At 46.7% G+C, this 19,717-nt stretch overlaps 1 protein-coding gene across 1 annotated transcript in view; it reads left to right on the forward strand.

Annotated features, from left to right (window-relative positions):
* Nucleotides 1-1,229: 1,229 nt before the first annotated feature.
* LOC138294156 (transforming growth factor beta receptor type 3-like) overlaps nt 1,230-19,717 on the forward strand; it is an 89,089-nt gene continuing 70,601 nt past the window's right edge. Inside the window, exon 1 of the mRNA XM_069233342.1 lies at nt 1,230-1,427. The gene's annotated coding sequence lies outside the window, so the exon portion shown is untranslated. The remainder of the gene's footprint in view (nt 1,428-19,717) is intronic.

The following is a 19,717-nucleotide window of genomic DNA, read 5'->3' on the forward strand; positions in this document are numbered from 1 at the left end:
CCCCAACAATCTTACGGATCAAACTACGCCCCTGTTAAAAAAAAAAAAAAAAAATGTCCTCAAACCACCAAATAACAGCCTGTCAGCCCAGCCCTACCGGCGCTGCCTGATTGCATAGGGGCAGAACGACCCTGGCGTGGTGGAAGAAAGACCATGATGAGGAATTAAAGATAGAGCATTGCCGTTCAACAATGGAATCCCATAGAGAAAAAAAAAAACACTTTCCTCTACACTTTGTGGCTGGCCACGTCGCACGTAGGGCGACAATAAAGGGGACAGCTTCTTAGCGTTGCTCCCCTGTTAGAGGGAAAATTGGCCAGGGGAGGCCTCCGTACTAGGGAGGGTGGTCCACCCCCGGTTTATGGCCCCAAAAGGTGCGAGGAGGGAGGAGTGAGGCCAGGAGGTCCATTTAAGGGGTGACCTCCCAGGGCTGGGCCTCTTTTGGCGAAAGGGACAGTTGGAATCCTGAGCAACTGTGGAGACTGGCCTGGGTCTCGCTCTGACTTGTCAGGAGCATGACAAATTGATAAAGTGGTAAACCACAATAAAGGAACGAGCTGTAAGATGCTAAGCGTGCTGGTGCAGAGAACACCAGATGGAACAGCTCTAGCTTTCTCAGGATGGGTGTCGGCCAATGTTTAAGAAACTCATCGCTGACACCAGGATCGCCCGTAAGCTAACCCAACCTGTGTAAATAATAAACTTGCGACATATTATACCCACAAAATGTTGTCCTAGCATTTATTATGTTGCATGCATGATATTGTGATAAATGCCAATTGCACACCCACTAAGGGACTAGGGGTAGCAGCGCTAAGTATTTTTCTTACAAATCAAGCATAGTCCACAGCACACTAGAGTCCTGTCCAACACCGAGTTAAGGCCTCATGAATGGCCGCTGGTAACATAACAGAGACAGGCCAACCATTCTGCCACTGTGGCGGTATAAGATCTCACAGAAGAGTGAGTCGTGGTTGAATGGCCTGGGGCAGCGATGTGCACAATTTTTGCAAGACTCTAAAATATTGCAGATATGTGATCTGAGTACATTTATTTACCTGCGCCTTTGCTTTACAGCCAGAGAAATACATGTTCCCGAATCATTAGTAAACAGCCCATGTAATATGATGCTGGCCTATCGTGGAGCCGACAGATAATCCCTGCCTCAGCCCACGAAGTCTCAGCACTTTGAATATTATATCTCAACTTTTGCCGCCACCGCCGTGACCAGCACAGCCACGAGAGCTTTGCGCAGGACACCAGAGCACGTTGGCCGGCTCCGGCGCGATATGTTGGGGACGGCATAGCGCCTGCTCGATCCGTCAGGGAGCACAGAGCCACGACAGCATACCAGGGAGCATTGGGTCGCTTCAACATGCAGCGGGGAGCAGAGGGTCCGAAGCACAGAGACTCATAGCTGCGCACCGGTGAGCTCAAGGCAGGCATCTGCGCAGCACCAATGAAGCACAGAACCTCCTCGCAGCGCACTGGGGGACTCTGTCATTGGTGCAATTTACCAGGAACACACACAGCTCTCTCGTTGCGCACCAGTGAGATTAGGCTATTTGTGCAACAAACCAGGGATACAGAGGTCTCTCGCAGCGCACCAGTGAGATAAGGGTATCTGCGCAACATATCAGGAAGCACAGAGCTTCCTCGCGGGGCACTGTGGAAATCCGGGCATTTGTGCACCACACCAGGAACACACAGAGCCCTCTCCCGGCGCACCAGTGCGATTAGGCTAATTGTGCAACAAACGAGGAAGTTTAGAGCCCTCTCGCGCAGCAACAGTGAGATCAGGGCATCTGCGCAGCACGCTAAAAAGCACAGAGCCTCCCCCCAAATTACGGGGGAAAGGGGATCGGGGCATTTATGAAACAGACCGGAAACGCGCAGAGCACCCTCGCAGTGCACCAGTGAGATTAGGGTATTTGTGCAACGCACCAGGAAGCACAGAGCCTCTTCACAGCGTACCAGGGAAGAGGGGGGGGGGGGGGGGTGTGTGTCATGTAATTTGTGAAACAAACCAGGAACACGCAGAGCCCTCTGGCAGCACACTAGTGCGATCCGGGCATCTGTGCAACACACCAGGAACACGCCTAACACCCTCGCAGCGCACCAGTTAGATCACGATATTTGTGCAACACACCAGGAATACAGGGATCTCTCTCCGCGCACCAGTGAGATCGGGGCATCTGTGCAACACACCAGGAATACAGGGATCTCTCACTGCGCACCACTGAGATCAGGGCATCTGTGCAACTCATAAGGAACACCAAGTCCTCAAGCAGTGCAACAGTATGATCAGGGTATTTGTGCGACACACCGTGAACACAGAGGTCTCTCGCAGCGCACCATTGAAATCAGGGCTCTGGGAAACATACGAGGACCACACCGGGCCCTCTGGTAGCACAACAGTGCGATTGTGGTATTTGTGCAACACACCAGGTAGATAGAGCACCCTCTCAGTCACCGGGGTTTCAGGGCATCGGCGCAACGCTCCAGGAAGCGCAGAGCTGTCTTACAGCGCACCAGGAGGTCAGGGCATGTGTACAACAGACCAGGAAGTACAGAGCCCCCTGGCGGTGCACCAGTGAGATCAGGGTATTTTAATCATGGCCCTTAAAATACTTCTGTAAAAAAATTGTTGTCCAGAGATTTTCATTTTGGATTTGTGTTTTGGGATCATTAAAGAAGTATTTTAGCTTGGGCAGACATTGCTGTTCTGGGCCGAATTTTTCTGGACAACATTTTTAAAAATGGCACATGTGTTGCAGTGATGTAATATTTTAGGAATCATGCGACCTATATCATTCATTTTGGTGTCAAAACATAGGTTTTGGGGGTCAAGTAGTCTTATAGAGACAGAAAATAACTCCTCAGGGGAACCCTCTGTCATTTTCTAAAATGGCGGCTATAATAGAGTAAGAAGAGACACATATATATATATATATAAGAAACAAATAATTGTTTTTAACCCTTTTATATATACGCCAAACAGTGTTTATGATCTGAATATGAAAAAAATAATGGTTGTCACTCTTGTTTTAGACACATTATCTTAGTTCACTTTATTTGTTTCGGCAGCATTTGCAGAATTTTGGACATCCGAGAAGAGCATATCGATAGGGACATTTTTTTGTATGTGTAAATTCTGTGGGTAGAAGCTTTAGAATTTTTTTAGATTTTACCACCCCATCAATATCTTCCCAACCAAATGCACACAGATCTTTCTCTACATATGCATTATCCAAAACATTTACACATCTTCTGGTCAAGCAGAATGCTTTTTTAACAGATAGTTCAAGATAACTGTCAAAGACAATGTGCCGTTCTTGCAAGGTGCACAATGACTTTGATATCTGTAAAACAGCCTAAATTACCTTTCCAAAGTTGTGCCTGGATGAAATCTTGACCATTCGCAATTGTGACATATAGTCCACAACAACAGCGGTTTTCAATGAGGACACCTTTTCGAATTGAAATTCTTCAGGTGAAAGTTTTTTTTTTTTTTCAAGCTCTTGTACGAGTTTGTGCTTCACTGGTTTGGTTGCAGCATCTCTATCAAATAATGTGTTTGTTGGTAGAAGATCATGGGACAGAATGTCCTTGATAAATTCACCCCTTTCTTTTGCTACATCCATCTCTCTGCGTTCTTGCACAAGTTGTTTTTTGTAACCTGTTTTGGAGTAGCTCTTACAAAACTCTTACAATGGCAATTAAAGCGTGGACGTTTAGCTTTGATTATGTCAAACAGCTTTTTCTCTTTCAATGCAAATCTGTCCTGCATCAGTTCTGCATATAGTTCGATCTATGTTCCAGGACATCTAGTAGACATGTGTTTATATTGTTATCCACATTTTGTTTGGTCATGAAGGTGTGTAGTCACACAGAAGGCTCTGTCATTTCAAAGGGATTTCCTTGCTGCTGCACGAAATGAAGAAGGCTGTCAAAATGTTTATAAAAAGGTTACCCTCTCTTTCCCATAAGTTCATGGTGAGGAACAGTTTCACCGTTAATTTTGAATTTGTCATCTCTCTGAAAATATTGCAAATAGAAAGGACTTCATAGTAAACTAGCTGCCATTGAGCAACATTTTCACTTTTACGTGTCTGACCAACAATTCCCTTGGAGCCTTTCTATGATATCTGGATCGCCTGTTCCAGTTTTATATCTGGAGTCACAGCATTGAACCTTCCCTTTCTGTCTTTCACCACAAAATGTCTTTGGATTAATTTTCTGTAGAGGTATGGTTTTTCCACCTCTAGCTTCTTCACTCTTTCCAAATACCAGGACCCATATCTCAGGTAGTTTATGCAATTGAATTAGCAAACCACAGTAATTAGTGTCTCCACAGTCTTCATGTGCAGCTCCCAATCACCTCTTTGATCAGCATGTACCAAGTTTTTCACTAGAGCCATCATGCAAAAACATTTTTCCCAGTACTTGCAAAAGTTCTGATTTTTCTTCACAATCTTTGACGAACTTGGGGGCATGTTTATACTCTGTTTGCGCCGAATGTGCGTCAAACATTTTGATACACATTCAGCGCAAACCTTGCCCCATATTTAAACTATGACGCCCGACCCTGCGGACGTCTAAAAACTTCCCTGTGCGTCATTTTTTGGATGCGGGAAACCACCTTGCGTTAATGACATGCAAGGTAGTCATTCCCATCCAAAAAATGACTTTAAGGCCTGTGCGCCTTATCTATACTCCTGCGTCATTTTGACGCACAGGAGGGGGCGGGCCTTAAAAAATGGCGCACAGCCTGATGTGCGCCGTTTTTTAACACCTGTGTGAGGGCAGGAGTTAAGGGACCTGGGGGCTCACTTCCATGGTCTCAAACCATGGAAGCAGTCCAGAGGTGCCCTTCCCTGCCCCCAGGGACACCCCCTGCCACCCTCACCTACCCCAGGAGGGCACCCATGGATGGGGGGACCCATTCCAGGTAAGTTGAGGTAAGTATTCTTTTTTTTATTTTTTAAAGTAGCATAGAGGACCTAATTTGGGCCCCCCTATATGCCACTGTGCCCAATGGCCATGCCCAGGGGTCAGAAGTCCCCTGGGCATGGCCATTGGGCAACGGGGCATGACTCCTGTCTTTGCTAAGACAGGAGTCATTTCAGTGGGGGTTGTGCGCAAGTCCGGTTGATTTTTGACTCAAACCTGACTTGCACCATTTTTTGACGCACAACTCCCATTTTCCCCTACGCCGGCGCTGCTTGGTTTGAATCATTTTTTTTTTTTTTTTACTCTGACCAGCCCGCAGCGCCGGCTAATGTCAGTTCTCAAATAAGGCACCCGCATGGCCCGTAGGAATGGCGTTAGCCAGGGGTACATTTTTTTGACACAAACCAGCGCAGGTGCTGGTTTGCGTCAAAAAATATAAATATGGGCTTTGGTTTGCCGGTTTTCTGGTTTTTATCTGAGTGTATTGAACACTGCCTGGCTTTGCATTATGCCTTTTGAATGAAGTGCACCATGTGCCTTGTTCACTTCGGAGATAAGATACGCAAAATCGAATTTGTCATTCTTTTTCCAGAAAACAATCTCACTCAATGTTTCTATAGCCTCAGATATGATGAGCATACCTTGTAATGAATGAACATAGTGCATTCCACTCAATACTGGATAGTTTTGCTTCCAAAGATTTCAGCCTCAATAAGTGAATTATCTCTGCCACATGCAATGAGATAACATCCTGCACACTGCAAAGCAACTTTTGTCATGGGGAAAATGCCCATCATTGTATGAAGATCATCAAATTCTACTGGATTGCACATAAAGATGTCAGCTACAATACGGAAAACACCTTTCTTTGCAGAAACTCGACAGGATAGGCTGGTTTTCAAGCTGAGCATGCACATTTTGGAACTTTTTTAGAGCTGTGAATAATGTTGAGTAGTTTGTGACTGGAGATGGTATTACTGGTAAAAACCTAACCTTCTTCAGTGGGATGGTATTCTGGGAGATCAGAGCATGAATTACACCCCATGGGAGAACTGGCTTTTCTTCATCCCTCAGTCTACACCAAAAAAAGCAATATGATAAATTCAGGTAAATAAGCTTTGTGGACCGCAGCATCAGGTAGAAGAAGATCCATATCCTCAGCCACTTTGAAACTTTCTGGTAGACTGGAACGTGTTGGTTGCTTGTAGTGTTTTTGCACACGTTGGCAAGGCAGTTGGGTTATACGTTTCCAGCCTCATTTATTTATGCCTACAGCTGACACAGGTTGTTTTCCATAAGCTACGTCATTGGTACAGCCTTGAAAAAGCATAATGGCAGTATCATGTGTGCTGGTTGTTCAGACAAAGAAAAGCTGTTTTCACAACCAAAATTATCAATAGCAGCAATTGTAAATCCTTTCCCAGTAAAGTGACTTGGAAGTGGTGTTCTGTTGCATTCACAAGATTTCACAGCTTGAGCTGCTTACAAGTTCCTGCTCCATACTATGTCATTATAACTTGTTGATATGCCAATCCTATTCATTGATACTACTTTTGCACTTGTCATAGATTGCGTGGGCAGTCATCATGTGTAGCAGAGTTTTCTTTTTGCTGTAATGTAATTCATAAAAAATAATTTGGAAAAGCCAGTACATTTGTACAGCAGAAAACTGTCAGTTCATGGGATTGTCTTCCACTTCTTCGCTTGTATCTTCAAAGCTGTGATCAATGTTGTCGGCTTCTGTTCCGAACTCAAGAACGTTAGGACCTTAGCTACAAAAAAGGACACATTGCTGCATCACCCCAGCAATGCATCAGTTTTCCTTGTGCTGGATCATGAAAGTTTATGCGGGAACTCTAGCCGGCTTGCCTCAACCGGGACCCGGCCTGACTTGCAGGTTCGTCCCGGTGAAGAAAATCTTTGAAAAAGTGACAAATTCCGAACATAGGAAGTTGACTGGGACTTACCAGGCAGTACACCCGAAGAGGGCTCCAGGGACGTTGGATCAAGATTCAGGTTTCCCCGGTCAAAGGATTTTCACCTCGAAAAATTGACTAAGTCTGAAGGAAAAAATCTCCACCAAGGGCTCCCGTGACGCATATCCGAGGAAGAGTTCCAGGAGGTCGGATTGGACTGGTGACATGGTCCCACGGAAGAAAATCTTCAAGAAAACGATTAAAGGGCATATTTATACTCTGTTTGAGACGAATGTGCTTCAAAAAATTTGACGCACATTCGGCGCAAACCTTGCCCCATATTTAAACTATGACGGCCGACCCAGTGGATGTAAAAAAAAACTCTGTGTGCGTTATTTTTTGGATGCGGGAAACCGCCTTGCGTTAATGACATACAAGGCAGGTGTTCCCGTCCAAAAAATGACTTTAAGGCCTGTGCGCCTTATTTATACTCCTGCGTAATTTTGACACACAGGAGGGGGCGGGCCTTAAAAAATGGCGCACAGCCTGATGTGCGCCGTTTTTTAACGCCTGCGTGAGGGCAGGAGTTAAGGGACCTGGGGGCTCACTTCCATGGTCTCAAACATGGAAGCAGTCCAGAGGTGCCCTTCCCTTGCCCCAGGGACACCCCCTGCCACCCTCACCCACCCCAGGAGGACACCCATGGATAGGGGGACCCATTCCAGGTAAGTTGAGGTAAGTATTCTTTTTTTATTTTTTAAAGTGGCATAGGGGACTCAATTTGGGCCCCCTTACATGCCACTGTGCCCAATGGCCATGCCCAGGGGACAGAGGTCCCCTGGGCATGGCCATTGGGCAAGGGGGCATGACTCCTGTCTTTGCTAAGACAGGAGTCATTTCAATGGGGGTTGTGCGTCAAAAAATGGCGCAAGTCCGGTTTGAGCCATGATTTTTTACTCAAACCCGACTTGCACCATTTTTTGACGCACAACCCGCATTTTCCCCTACGGCTAACGTCCATCCTTAAATAAGGCACCTGCATGATGCGTAGGAATGGCGTTAGCCGGCGGTAAATGTTTTGTCACAAACCAGCGCCGGCGCTAGTTTGTGTCAAAAAGTATAAATATGGGCCTAAGTTCGAAAGTAAACTTTTTGACCGAGGCCTTCCGCGAGCTGTAGCCAAGCAGGGCTCCATTGCGGTCTGCCTCAAACTTTGACTTTGCCCTGGTCGATGTGCGACCAGATTACCAGATTGGCGCTATTAGTTTCTAAGCGCTAAAAAGCATTAATTCTTTAAAAATTCATATCTCCGGTTCCCCTTATTCGATTTTATTTGTTTTGGTGTCATTTTAAAGATAAAATATGATCTATTTTTATAAATTGATTTTGGTTGATTTTAATTGTTTTGTGTTTTACTTACTTACTGTTTTGTGATTTTTAAATTCTTTACACATATGTCTCCTAAGTTAAGCCTTGTCGCTCGTTGCCAAGCTACCAAGGGCTGAGCTGGGTTTAATTTATTGAGACCTAACTGGACCTAAGTGGAGGTTAGTGGCCTGTTGCTAAGTTTAGGTACTTACCTGCCCTTACCAATAACCCATTTTGCAACACTCACACAAAGGTACTGTTTGCGGGTCTTCCTGATACCGTATCTGGCCAGTGACGCCCCAGCCAGCCTGAAATTGTTGGTTTTGTTGATCACAATGCCGTGATAGGTCCAGGTGGAGCTATAGACTTCAAGGAACTGTATTTTTAAGATAATTCTTGCTTAATTCATATCTTTATTACTGTACATTTGACCTTTCTAGTTTTGGTCTTGTTTTACACAGATAAATACTGCCTAATTTTCTAAAACTGGTGTGGTGTCCTTTTTTTTAGTGTTTTCACTGTATTAATGTGTGATATGTGCAAATGTCTTACACATCGCTTCTGATATAAACCTGACTGCTCGTGCCAAGCTGCCAAGGGGGTGAGCAGGCGTTATCTGAGCAGGTATCTCTCTTATCCTGACTAGAGTGAGGGTCCCTACTAGAACAGGGTGCAAACGGACTGCCAACTAGAGACCCCATTTCTAACAGGGTACTTATGGGTATCACTATGTCCACATATGTGTGACATAAGGGATTGATATAGTGTAGTGTAACATGTACTGTGTTACCTACCTTATGTGTGCACTTACCTTTCGGGGGATGTGATTTCCTCACTGATTTCAGCATTGTAAGTGACTTCAGCTAATCAGATATCCCTGCCACAGGATTTACACCTGGATTTAGCAGGCGTAGACATTTTGGCACATTTTAAACATTTCCCAAAGATGCGTCACTTTCCTGAACCCTTGTAAATATGGAGGCATCAGTTCTGCATGGGATTTTAAGAGGGAATGCCTACCTTGCATATGATTAACTTAAACTGCCGCATGGTTGTTGCACAAGTTAAAAATGATACACGGAGAAGAAAAGTGACGTATGTATAGAAAAGCGTCACTTTTTAAATATGAAGCAGTAACTGCACTGTCGCTGCATCAAAAAAATTATGCAGTTTCATCAATGTTGACCATTATTTTTCTGATCTCACTGGGTGTGAATCCATTGCCAGCAGTCAAGGGTGGGCAGGGTCCCTCTTAAATGAAAGGGAGGGTAAGGGTAAACAGGGGGAGTTCTCTTAAGGGCCCCAAAATGATTCCCAGGGTAAGAATTCCCAAATCCCCTGTGTGAGAAGAAGGCATGGTTCTCCAAAGGGAAGCCAGTGGCAGGTGGTCCCCCACGTAAGTGCTATGCATGTGACCAGGTGGGGCATGTGAAGGGGGACCCTAAATGCCCCAAAAGTACACCGGCACCCACTGGTGTGCCGTCCCAGGGTTTGGCCAGTGTAGTGCTTGGGGAGGAGTTGGTTTCAGGTGGGTGGGAACCAGCTGTAATGACTCTTGTCTCACTAGGGGACTGTGAGATGGCCCAGAGAACCCTAGTGTCTGAAAACACTAAGAAGTACAGGCAGTGGGTGACCATTAATGGACAGAGGGTGGAGGCTCTGAGAGACACAGGAGCCAGTGTGACTACAGTGAGGAGTCAGCTGGTGTCTGAAGAGCAGATAGATCCCTGGGTACTTCACCAGGTAGTTGCAATCGACAACTCAGAGCGCCTGTGCAGAATGGTGCAGATTTCCTTTGAATGGGGGGGGGGGGGGGCTCTCAGGTTCCTTAGAGGTAGCTGTGAGTCCAACCACACCTGTTGATTGTTTGCTAGGCAATGACCTGGAGGATTCCCCTTGGAAGGAGGTGGAAGATAGGTCTCACTTGGATATGTTGGGTTTGCCTGGGTGGGTATGCGTATCCACCCAGTCAATGGCAGCCCGTCAGGGTAATCAAGAGCCCCTAAAGCCTGAAACAGTGGCCCAGGGGGACCACCAATAAGAGGAAGGGCAGGGGGCACGGGAAACTGGCCCCAGAAGTTCCCACGTCCAGGAGGAGGCGGAGCCTGAGGGTGACGCCCCGGAGCCTACAGGGGAACAGGTGGCTGAACTGGGGGAGGACCCTGAGCTGTCGCAGTGGCAGCAGGAAGGGGGGCCCACCAGGGAAGCATTCTGTGCAGCACAGAAGACATGCCCTACTTTGGAGGGTTTGCGGCAGCCGGCTGCAGACCAGGCAGCTGGCAAGGAGCCAGGATCACACCTGATATATTGGGAGGATGACCTCCTGTATAGCGAGCCTAATGTTCCTGAGCCTGGGTCAGCCAGTGTGCTGGTGGTACCCCAGTGCTTCATGGCCTTCCTACTGGGGTTGGCTCATGATGTGCCTTTAGCTGGACATTTGGGGAAGGACAAGACCTTTTGAGAGGCTTGTCACCCATTTTTACTGGCCCTAATGCGCAGGCACTCAGATGCACATTGCAGGTCTTGTCAGACTTGTCAGGCAAGTGGCAAGAGTGGAAGGAAAAAGAAGGCTTCCCTCCAGCCTTTGCCTGTTGTCAGTACTCCCTTTGACAGGGTAGGCATTGACATTGTGGGGCCTCTGGATCCCAAGACAGCCATGGGCAACAGGTTTATCCTGGTCTTGGTGGACCATGCCACCCGGTACCCAGAAGCCATTCCTTTGAGATCAATCACTTCTCCTGTGGTGGGTCGTGTGTTGATGGGACCTTTTACCTGCATGGGGTTTCAAAGGAAGTTGTATCTGATAGGGGTACCAACTTCATATCCACGTATATAAAGTCTCTGTGGAAGGAGTGTGGGGTAATCTACAAGTTCACCACCCCTTACCACCCCCAAAGTAATGGTCTGGTTGAGAGATTCAACTGCACCTTAAAATGGCATGATCATGGGCCTGTCAGAACCCTTGAGGCGGAAGGGGACGTCCTCTTGCCATGCCTTTTGTTCACCTACAGGGAGGTGCCTCAAAAGGGACTTGGGTTTAGTCCCCTTGAGCTGATTTATGGCCAACTTATGAGGGGACCTTTGAGTCTGGTTAAGGAAGCTTTGGAGAAAGCTCCTAGTAAACCCCCACAGGATGTATTCAGTTACATGCTGGCTATGAGAAAACAGACTGCCCGCCTCAGGAGTCTCGCACAGGAGAACCTGGAAACAAGCCAGGAGGACATGAAACGCTGGTATGACCAGAATGCCACTTTGGTTGAGTTTCAACCTGGACAAAAAGTGTAGGTGATGGCACCAGTGGGGCTTAGGACGCTCCAGGATAAGTGGACTGGACCATTTGAGGTGGTGGAGAGGAAGAGCGAAGTCACCTACCTGGTGGACTTGCGGTCTCCAAGGAACCCTTTAAAGGTCCTGCTTGTCATCCGCCTCAAGCCACACTTTGAGCGGACTGAGCTGTCAATGCTCCTTGCAACAGATGATGGGGTAGAGGAGGAGAGTGAGCCTCTTCCTGACCTCCTGTCTGCAGGAGAAAAAGATGGGTCAGTGGAGGGAGTGATCCTCTCCCACTCCCTGACTGAGGAGCAGCAATATGACTGTTGCCAGGTGTTGGGACAGTTTTCCTCACTGTTTTCCCTGATCCCAGGAGTCACACACTTGTGCACATATGATGTGGACACTGGGGACAGTACACCCATTAAACAAAAGGTTTACAGGGTGACTGCCAGGGTCAGGGCATGCATTAAGGATGAGGTATCTAAAATGCTTGCCCTAGGGGTTATTGAGCACTCCAGAAGTCCTTGGACTAGCCCAGTGGTATTGGTCCCAAAGGCTGCTGCACCTGGTGCCACTCCAGAACTCCAGTTCTGTGTGGACTACCGGGGACTCAATGCGGTCAGCAAGACTGACACACATCCCATCCCCCGAGCTGATGAGCTCATTGAACGGTTGGGAGCTGCCAAGTACCTCAGTACGTTTGATTTAACATCTGGGTACTGGCAGATTGCCTTAACTGAGGTGGCCAAGGAGAGGTCAGCATTCTCTACCCCAGATGGGCACTTTCAATTTAAAGTGGTGCCATTTGGGATGAAGAATGCCCCTGCCATCTTTCAGAGGTTGGTCAACCAGGTGTTGACTGGGCTGGATGAGTTCATTGCTGCCTACCTGGATGACATTGCTGTGTTTAGTTCCACATGGGAGGAACACCTGCAACACCTCTGGAGAGTGTTAGAGGCCCTGCAGAAGGCAGGCCTCACTATTAAGGTAGAGCAAGTGACAAATAGGGCAGGGTTCTGTGATGTACTTAGGACACCAGGTGGGGAGTGGCCAGGTGGCACCCCTACATCCTAAGATTGACATAATTCTGGCTTGGGAACCTCCCAAGACCCAGACTGAAGTGAGAGCCTTTTTAGGTCTCACCGGATACTACAGGAGGTTTCTTAAGGGGTATGGTACCATTGTTACCCCCTTAACTGAGTTGACTTCTAAGAAGCAACCCTGGAAAGTGATCTGGACAGAGGCTTGCCAGAACGCTTTTGATGCCCTGAAGGCTGCCATGTGCACAGCACCTGTGCTGAAGGCACCTGACTACTCCAAGGAGTTTGTTGTGCAAACAGACGCCTCAGAGCATGGTATTAGAGCAGTACTCTCACAGCTTAATGAAGAGGGCCTAGATCAACCCGTAGCCTTCATTAGCAGGAGGTCACTACCCAGGGAACGTAGGTGGAGTGCCATAGAACATGAAGCGTTTGCTGTGGTCTGGGCACTGAATAAGACCCTACTTGTTTGGGACTCACTTCCGAGTTCAGACCGACCACAGACCCCTTAGATGGTTAATGCAGATGAGGGGTGAGAATCCAAAACTGTTGAGGTGGTCCATTTCCCTACAGGGGATGGACTTTACGGTGGAACACTGTCCTGGCACAGAACACGCCAATGCTGATGGTCTGTCCAAGTTCTTCCGCCTTAGTGATGGAACTCCCATGAGGTTGGGTAGTTGCTCCCCACTTTCAGCTGGGGGGGGACACGTGTTAGATTTTTCATCCTTGCCGTGGTCTACCTTAACTTTTTGCCTCTGTTCCCCAGGTTGTTGATGTGTGCTGGACTCTGATTTTACTGTTTTTGTTACTCTGGTCACTTTACCACTGCTAACAAGTGCTAAAGTGCAAGTGCTCCTTTACAAAATGTGTATGTAATTGGCTTATCCATGATTGGCATTTTCGATTTACTAGCGAGTCCCTATTAAAGTGCTCTGGGGGGGCCAGTGCCTGTAAATCAGATGCTATTAGTGGGCCCGCAGCACTGGCTGTGCCACCCACATAAGTATCTCTGTAATCATGTCTCAGACCTGCCACTGCAGTGTCTGGGTGTGCCGTTTTAACTGTAAATTCGACTTGGAAAGTGTACCCACTTGCCAGGCCTAAACCTTCCCGTTTTTTACATGTCAGACACCCCTAAGGTAGGCCCTAGGTAGCCCCGAGGGCAGGGTGCAGTGTATGGTTAAGGTAGGACATATAGTAATGTTTTTTAAATGTCCTGACAGTGAAATATTGCTAAATTTGTTTTCACTGTTGCAAGGCCCGTGCAACTCGTAGGTTAACATGGGGGCTACCTTTAAATCTGATTCAAGTGTAGATTCCCTTTGAGAGCGGATGGACTGTGGAGTTTGGGGTCTCTGAGCTCACAATTTAAAAATACATCTTTTTTTAGTAAAATTGGTTTTAAGATTGTGTGTTTGAAAATGCCACTTTTAGAAAGTGAGCATTTTCTTGCTTATACCATTTCTGTGACTCTGCCTGTTTGTGGATTCCCAGCCTGTGTCAGTTTGATAGTTGGGCTGGTTACACCTCACACTAGATAGTGACATAAAGGGAGCTGGGGTGTAGCCTGCATATCTTGATGAGCCATCTGTGCTAGGAGGGAGGGGGGGAGTGGTCACTCACACCTGAAAGGGCTGTGCCTGCCCTCACACAATGCATTCTCCAACCCCCTGGTGAGTGTCTGGGGCCTGGCCTGAGCAAGGCAGGATTTCACATTCAAAGGAGACTTTACTTTGAAGTAGGCCTACTTCAAAGGAGAAATTGGGTATAAGAAGGGCACCCAAAACCACAGACAAAAAGAACACTTCTGGAAACAAGAGGAACCTCTGCCTGGAGAAGAGCTGAAAAGCTGAGGAAGAAGAGCTGCCCTGCCTGTAACTGTGCTTTGTGGAGCTATCCTGCAGTTGCTGCTTCTGCCAGAGTAAAAGGGCAAAGACTGGACTTTGTGTGCCTTCCATCTTGAGAAGAACTCTCCAAGGGCTTTATTTAGAGCTTGCCTCCTGTTGTTTGAAATCTCAGGGACAGCAAAGTATTCTCTCTGCCAGCAGCTGGAGTCTCTGGAGAGACTCCTACTCTTCCCTGTGGTGCCCCATCCTGGGACCTTGAAAGGAGAAGTTGGCAGCCTAAAGAAAAGGAAATCCATGCACAGTGCGCCGTGCGGTGAAAAGATTGACACAACTCCGATCTGCGGCTGAAGAAATGATATGCCTCCGGCTCTGCAGCTGAAAATCAACGCTCGCTGGAAACGCGACCGAAGAATCGACGCACGGAGCAGGAGAAACGACGTGCAGCATCGCTGACGGAGGCTGGGAGATCGCAACCCACGCTGCGTGGTTTTCGGATCATCGTGCGGCTGGATTTCCGACGCAAGTACAGCTGGGCGTGTAAAAACAACGCAAGGCCTACCCGGACCCGAGAGTGCTGACTGGATCGATGCATCACTTTCCTGCGGAGAGAAGGAACGACGCGCCCAACCCGACGAAAGGAGAAACGACGCAAGGTCCCGGTCGTGAGTGGAATTGACGCATCGCAAGTCCTTTTTGAAGCGCACTCGCCCGTGCAGGGTTATTTTTTTACGCACCGAGGTACCTTTTAACGCTAACAGTGCTAGTGTGTGTTTGAAATTACTCAGACTCTTTTTGATTTTTAATTGATAACTTGACTTGTGTATTGTGGATTTTTGTCATTTTGGTCTTGTTTTGTTTAGATAAATATTTCCTATTTTTCTAAACCTGTGTTGTCATTTTGAAGTGATTTCATTAAGTTACTGTGTGTGTTGGTACAAATACTTTACACCTATCACTCTGAAGTTAAGCCTACTGCTCTGCCAAGCTACCAAGGGGGTAAGCAGGGGTTAGCTGAGGGTGATTCTCTTTTACCCTGAGTAGAGTGAGGTTCCTTGCTTGAACAGGGGGTAACCTGACTGTCAACCAAAGACCCCATTTCTAACAGACTCCAAACAGCACACGGGTGAGGAGTGAACTTTGGAGCATAGAATATACAGAACACCAAGTGGGGCATATTTACAATCTTTTGACTCAGGGCAGTGCCATAAGCCTTCTTGCAACGTTGCCCTGCATCAAAAGAAAAAGGCAGAAATTCTCCGTATCTACAAGATACAGTGCATTCCTGTCCTTTTCCCCTGTGATGGCGCACAGTGGCTACAGCCCTGCACTATGGTGTAAGGATGTGTGCGCTGTTGGAATTTGGGTTTTTTTTTGTGCAGGAGAGGACACCTTCCTGCACAAAACAATCACAAGAGGTGCAGAGTGCAGCACACATATAAAAAAGGAAAAAATGAGGAGAAATAAAGGTATTTTTCCTCTTTGCGCCTCCCTTATGCTTCCCCTGGGGAGGCGTAGACTTTTGACGCATTCCCAGGTTTACAAATCCTTGTAAATCTGGGAAAGTGTCAAAATCAATGAGTGTTGCTTGGGAACACCCACCACGACACCTATGCAATGCCACCTTGTCGCAGAGTAAGGCAATGCAGCGGCTGAAAGGCAGGGGCCCTGGGCCAGAGCATAGATCCATGCCTTGAAAGTTCTCTGGAAGGGTTTTCATTTTGTTTCTAGTTGTAATAGGAGTCCCTTTGGGGTCGCTTTAAAGTCCATGATTGAGTCTGAGACCCAGTGATAGATGGGAAGATATTCCAATAGAGTGTTCCATGGAGGATGGGGGTATGAGAGTTAGAAGCACAACGCGACAAGAGTAGTTAGAATGTTGTGATTGACGGATTGAAGGTTATCCACCAGTGAATAGTGTGATAGGATGTCTGCAACAAAGCCGGGGCCTGATTGTTTATTAATTTGTATACCACTATTAGTAAATTATATATAGTTCTGTTTTTAGGTCTCACCTGCGACAGCACATGCACTGCATGAGTTCTCACTTGCAAGAGATATTATATACAACAAGGGGCTTGCAGCCTGCCCATTTCTTAACATTTGTCGGCGGCATTGTCACTCTTAATTGCTGTCTTCTAATTGGTCAATGTCTGCTGGTTTCACTTCCTGATCTATTGGCTGGAGCATGAACTAAGGACTGATTGCTTTATCTTGGTTGCTGTCCTTCCGCTAATCGCACTGTGATTGAGGTACTACTTTTATTTATTTTTCTTTCTTGTTGTCCTTGTTGAGAACCTCTTGCCATTTGTGGCTGTTTTAATATGTCACACGCACTTCAAAGAAGCCCTTTCCTCCTTTAAAATGGATGTTTATTGTGATAACAGATGCTACCTGCTTTTACTCTTACAGCATAGGTAATCAGCTTCCAAATGTATTTTCACTAGGACATGGGCGCAATTGCTTTTTTATGTGATTGGATTTTTTTGCCAAATGTCATGTTTTTTTCTTTTTCACACAAAGAGAGAATAACTAATTTGCTGAGAATCACAGGAGTGTTGTGCTGAGACTTAACAAGCATTGGCAAACCCAATTAGTCTTGCCTTTGAGACTATTGGCTCTGCCATTGCCTTTTGTCATGTTGTATAGAATGGATGTTGCCGACTTTGGCAATGATTTGTAGCCATGCTGTATAGCAGTGTGGCTGCTGTGCAGTATGACTAAAAATAATAATAAAAAAGCATTGGCAATGATAACAGGTCTCGCTTCTGAATGCACTGTCAAGCTAGACCTAAAAATCCATATTGGTTAAACCTGGCCTCCTCCCATCTGTGCTGCTGCCAGAGAAAACATTATAAATTATGTAGGTACCTAAGACTGTAATAGCACTACAATGTCTTTTGTTTGCCCTGAAAGTTTTATCCCAGGATGCTGGATAACTAAAGATAATGATCACAGTCGCATGGAGAGCAAGCACTTTTTTTGTGGACCCTCACAACTTCTGCCCAATCAAAACATGTACCCCTGGCTTCAAACATAGGGATGGTGCCAAAGCCCCTCTCTAGTGATGATCACAAAATTGTCTGGCGTCAGCTGCACTGTCAAGCCAGACCATAAAAAGGACAACAATGCACCAAGTGTTCATGCACCTTTTTTTCACTAGGGCCAGGGCCACCATGGTTTACTGGGCTTAGAATGTGAGAATTTCAGCCTTTTACAACTGATGTACCGTGGTTTAACTTTATTATTGTGCCCAAAACAGAGCACAAGTGCACTCACTAAGCACTTGGCCCGTTAGGGTAGCAAAGTGGAGCAGTACAAGGTTTAATCAGGGAGATGGTATACGACTAAGGACTCAATAAATCATCTAATAGAAAAAAATTGCACAATGTTTGTTGGTTCTTTGTCTTAAATAACTGCTCTACTGCAGAACACAATGCTATGCATAGGTTTTAGAAAGTAACAGTTATTGCTCTGCATTCAAGTAAGGAGTGGTGTCTAGGCACGAGTCTTGGCTGCTCCCATGGGGATATTCTCAATTGTACTCTTAGGCCTATATTTATAGTTTTTTAGCGCCGCATTTGCGTCGCTTTTTGATGCCAAAACAGCAGTAACTTACAAAATACAATTGTATTTTGCACGTTTGCGCCTCTTTTGCGTCAAAAAATGACACAAATGTGGCGCTAAAAAACTATAAATATGGGCCTTAGTACAAAGTAAAACAGCCTAAGGTGCCCTCCCTGGATTCTAGAACAGCAGGTGATTTTTATGGAAGATGACCTGGCCTTTGCAGATGTTGAATACTCCTTCCCCCACACATTGAGTTTCACTCGTCCTTTTGGTATTCTTCTCTTTGCACCACTTTTAGATAATTTACTCTTGCCAGTGCAGTATCAACTTGTGGCCTCTGTGGGTCGGTCAGGTCAGTGTTGTTCAACATCAGTGTGAGCTCCGCATGGCCCACTGAGCCCAGGAGTTGACAGTAATTACTCCAACCTTGAAGTACAGAGAATATGTCTGTCACCACTGATGTGGAGACCCTGTATGCTGGTAGAAGATCTTGGCACACTGGTTGAAAATTTCTGTCCCATCTTTATACTAAAGTTGTAGATTGTGGCCCATATTTATACTTTTTGACGCTAAACTGCGCTAACGCAGTTTAGCGTCAAAAAGTTTTGCGCCGTCTAACGCCATTCTGAAGCGCCATGCGGGCGCCGTATTTATGGAATGGCGTTAGACGGCGCAATCAGACCGGCGCTGCCTGGTTTGCGTGGGAAAAAACCACGTAGACCAGACAGCGCCGGCGTAGGGGGAAAATGGCGCATGGGCGTCTTAAAATGGGGCAAGTCAGGTTACGTCGAAAAAATCGTCTTAACCCGACTTGCGCCATTTATTTTCGACGCCCATCCCCCATCAACATGACTCCTATCATTGTAAAGATAGGAGTCATGCCCCCTTGCCCAATGGCCATGCCCAGGGGACTTCTGTCCCCTGGGCATGGTCATTGGGCATAGTGGCATGTAGGGGGGCACAAATAAGGCCCCCCTATGCCACCAAAAAAAAATATAAAAAATAAAAAATTATACTTACCTGAACTTACCTGAATGTCCCTGGGGTGGGTCCCTCCATCCTTGGGGGTCCTCCTGGGGTGGGCAAGGGTGGCAGGGGGGGTCCCTGGGGGCATGGGAGGGCACCTGTGGGCTCATTTTGAGCCCACAGGCCCCTTAACGCCTGCCCTGAGCAGGCGTTAAAAAGTGGCGCAAATGCGCCGTTTTTAGCCACGCCAACTCCCGGGCGTCTCTTTTGCCCGGGAGTATAAATACCACGTAAAGGCCTGGGAGTCATTTTTTAGACGGGAACGCCTCCCTTGCATATCATTAACGCAAGGAAGGGGTTCACGCTAAAAAATGACGCACATTCAGGGAACTTTGGCGCTATTCGCCTCTAACGCCATAGTATAAATATGGCGTTAGTTGGCGTTAGTTTTGCGTCGAAATTGCGTCAAAAAAAACGACGCAATTTCGGCGCAAAAGGAGTATAAATATGGCCCTGTGTTTGTGTTTCCAATAGTCAGTTCTGAGACTATTTCTGGGCATATAATGCTTTTTGCTTTATTTATTCAGACTGGTTATTCAGACATAGTCTTTGATTTTAAGTGCCACCATGAACGTGGGTTGAGCTGGGAATCTCTGCTTAGGGGAGACCCAAAACAAAAGCACCAAAGAGAAATACCTTGTCCAACTTAACCTGTGTTTACCAGCGAGGCAGCGAGTGAGGCCCTTTCAGCGAATGTCCTTGAGGAGCCTTGCAATTCACTCTG

The sequence above is a fragment of the Pleurodeles waltl genome, chromosome 4_2 (genome assembly GCF_031143425.1).
Source record: "Pleurodeles waltl isolate 20211129_DDA chromosome 4_2, aPleWal1.hap1.20221129, whole genome shotgun sequence".
In the NCBI taxonomy this organism is placed as follows: domain Eukaryota; kingdom Metazoa; phylum Chordata; class Amphibia; order Caudata; family Salamandridae; genus Pleurodeles; species Pleurodeles waltl.